Below are 4,251 nucleotides of genomic sequence, written 5' to 3'. Positions count from 1 at the left end.
TTAAAGTCATCTATAGGAAAACGGCGGAAGCAAAGTTGTACACCTAATATATTACAGCAAGTATATTATTTTTGTATTTTTTACGTTTTCCCCTAACTTCATAAGATCTCCAATATATATTGAAATAAGATATTTTGTTCTGTATGTTAATATGTTGTAAAGTAAATAATATTGAGCTATTTTAGTCTCACAAAGTATCTCAAGACCATTATTAATTTATTAAACATGGAATTATATATTGATGATATCGTGACGGCAGTCCCGATATGATTGATTTATTTTGACAATTTTTAATTCGTTTCATCTGAGATTGCAATTCACCTTGGAAATAGAAGACAATAGTATTAATTTCTTAAATGTAACCATTATTAATAACAATAACTGTTTAGAATTAGATTGATACCACAAATCAATTCTCAGGATGGTATCAAAACTATTTATTGTCATCTTATTTCTCATAAAAAAGGTCATAATGGTGTCATAATGGGTATGTTAGAGCTATGTTACTCTCAGATATTCCAAAATTTCATTATAACAATATTAAGTTCAATATTTAGTCACAGTTACTAAATAATGACTATCCAGCAAAATTTGTTTTTGACACGATCAATAGTCGTCTAAAATATTTAAAAATTTTTTAGTAATTTTGTCCCAAATGATGATACGGTTAATTAATAATTGTATATCGTGGTTTGTTATCATATTTAATTCTACGTCAGAGAAATTTTCGTCGATTTGTAAAGACACCAACATAAAATTTGCGTTTTTCAGCATACAGATAACAAATTAAATAGATTCATAAAAGTACAAAAGGATGCTCTTCCAAAATTCGATAATAAAAATGTGATCTGTAAGATTTGTTGTAAAAATTGCGATGCATCGTATGTGAGACAAACATGCAGGAAGCTTTCCAGCAGAATATCTGAATATCGTAGACATATAAATTGGAACACTCATTCTGTAATTATTGAACATCATGAATTTTCACATGACTTCGATTGGGAGAACGTCCAAATTTTAAACAAGGAGAAATTTTTAATTAAAAACATTGATTTCAGAAATGACATTCATACACATGCAAAAGAATGCCTTTAATTTACGTTCAGAAGGTCTGCATCATACCTATGCTTAAAAATTTCTCCTGACTAATATTAGTAACCTTTTTAAATTTATAGTTTATTAATTTATTTTACAAAGTTTCATTGGTAGACGAAAATATAACAATTGATGAAATATATTTTATATTGAATTTTTTCTTTTTATTATGTAATTCTTTATTTTACAATTTTAATAATTTTGACAATTTTTAATTCTTGTACAATAATTTGCGGTTTTCATCACTTTACTTAATAACTATATACTTTATAACTATATGACTTAATAATTATATATATGAGTTTCGTATTTGAAAATTTGCCTTAATGTTTACTGTGTGACTTCTTATTTCAAAAATACTTCATATCTGAGTGATACGTTGTCGTACACGGATGTGTGTTCTAAAAATGTGTAATCTTTATATTTGATTTTAACAGTTCTACTTTTTAAATTCATTACTTTAAATACGAAGCGCCACTACGATCTGAATGTTAAGATGTTGCACTATTGTACATATTCATATAAATGAATTAATACTTTTTAAATTTTAATATGTTCAATAAAGTTTCAGTGCAATGCTTCATGTTCCGTGATGGTAAGTCATTTGAATTGTTTACGCATATATGACTTTAATAAAAAAATTACTTAGAATTTTAATAAAAATATTTGTTTTTAAAAAAATATCAGATTAAGAACACTGCATCTTTGTCAATTTGCAAAGTGACTTTAGGCATTATGGAGCTAATTGTAATTATATCATTCTTGCTGAGGAGAACTCCAAAGTGAGTCGAACATTCAAAATAAAGAAAACATCAATCCAATATCTAAGTATTGATTGTTCATTAAATAATTTCGCCGTTTATCGTTGCTGACTCTCATTAGCCTATTATATTTATCTTTTTGTTTAAACATGAGAGTTTTTCGAATAGATACATGATCATTTATTATGAGTATGTTCATTATTTTTTATTGTACATTGAAAAAGGAGTCTGATGAGGAGTTAATCATTATGGCAATCAGTATACATTTCTTTAGAAATATATTGCAGTACAGTAATAAAACATGCAATACTGGCAATAACAGTACATAAGCAGTCTGGTACTAGCAGTCTGCTAGTACTACACACTGCGGTGGCTATGGTTAAAATTGCAAGGCTGATGCAACACATTGCGAGCTCGAATCACTCGATGCTTACTCTGACGCTGAGAATATGGAATGAGAGAAAAACCCCGGATCTTTCTCGAAGAAAAGGTAACGATCTAGAATGAAGCAATATGATAAGCCACAATAATCTAAGAAAGCTAGCTTATGGCAACTTGATACTCAGGAAGATCTGGAAGTGTAAATTTGTCAAGTGCGCCAAACAGAAGAGCAGACAATATCTATGCGATATCCCTCTTTATATTGTGGACATATTAAGTGTGGGAAAAAGTTCGTGGCATTTTTCCCATTACATCTAACGGAACCTTTTCCCATACCTAATATATAGTATATGATCGATATTGCCGGAAATAAGAATTTGGCTCCTGTGGCTCTATACTCTATGGTAATGGGAAAGGTTATCATAGAAATAGTGAGTGACAACATTCGTGAAATTAAAAAGATAGGTAAGGATAAGAGCTAGTATATACATAGCAGTTAATAATCTCTTAAAGAATCTCTTCTTAGCAAAACATGACTTTAAAGTATTCATTCCTTAACAAAGAGTAATTAGAACGGATGTCATTAAGGACGAACCGCTAAAAATAAATAGTAACCAATCAAATCCTTTATTGAATTTTCAAAATAATAGAAGTAACAAGGCTTAATAAGCATGTTGGAGTCAACTGCAAGATTATGTACTACATGGGCTGAAAAGTTTCGGGATTTTTAATGAAAACAAGCGTTTTTTGAGCAAAGTTATATTTATTCCTCAACATAGTTCGAAGGCAATACACTTAGTACAGCGATTTTCCAACATTTTGATGCCCTTTCTATAGTACGAAACGTCCAAGTCTTCGAAATACTCGGTTTCCGCGACGACTTCCTCATTCGATGTGAATCTCTTTCCCTGGAGCCACCGCTTGAGGTTTAGGAACAGATAATAGTCGCTGGGGGCCAAGTCTGGAGAATACGGTGGATGAGCAACCAAATTCGAATCGTAATTGCTCCAATTTGGCCATCGCTTTCAAGGACGTGTGTGACAATGCGTTATCGTGATAGTACAGAACGAAGGCGAAAGTAGCGCCACTTAAATGACTGTAGCTTGTAAACGAATGAACGAAGTGTCATGAAACTTCATACATAAACTAGTGACAGATGAATCTCTCGAAATGAATCATGTTCATTTTCTAGTGACGCCACGTATTGAAAAATCCCGGGACTTTTCAGCCCATGTATGTCGCACTTTGTTTGAAGAATAACGACATTAAGTTTGAAGAATAACGACTTCCTTAAATAGGTAGCCGTTTAAGATTGAATACGAGGTCTTAGTATACTTCTAGAGTGCGTAATTGCTACAATTTAAAAATGATGCGTTTCGCGAGTTTTTTCCGTATCCAGATCCATTCTTGGTATGCCAATGTTTCGTGAACCTTGCAGTCCATTTTAATGCGAGGAGCAGCCAGATACTGAGCTGTTTCTTCAGGCCGTTCCTTTTTATATTACGCTGCTTGTTAGAGTGATAGGGGAGGAGGGAAAAGAGAATTGTGGGTGGGGGGGGGGAGGGAGATGGAGAAAATTGGTTGGTCTTTAATAACCGGGAGAATGGTCTTCCATATTTTATTTATGTTGTAGCTATTATGTCTATTTAGATTGTTTTTATATCTCTATGATTTCTCTATATTTTCTTGGAAAGTATAATGTAATGTTGGCTATCGTGATCGTTTTGTCAAATAGTGTTTGATGTCCTATTTCGATGTTGTTGTGTTCTGATAATGCCGTACTGTGTATTTTAGCCTGACATCATGTTGGTGTTCTTTTATCCATAGGTTGAACATTCTCTCGATTTCTCCAATGTATATTTACCTGCAGGAACAAGGCATTTTGTATATTTCTGCGAAGCTGAATGGAAGTCTTTGATCTTTAGGATTTCTTAAAATTTGTCCTATCTTTTTGGATGGTTTGAAAATAGTTCGGATATTGTGCTTGTTTAATATCCTGCTAATTCGATCTGTT

This window comes from Atta cephalotes (genome assembly GCF_000143395.1).
Source record: "Atta cephalotes unplaced genomic scaffold scaffold00026, whole genome shotgun sequence".
NCBI lineage: Eukaryota > Metazoa > Arthropoda > Insecta > Hymenoptera > Formicidae > Atta > Atta cephalotes.
Note: the sequence above shows the minus strand (reverse complement) of the source record.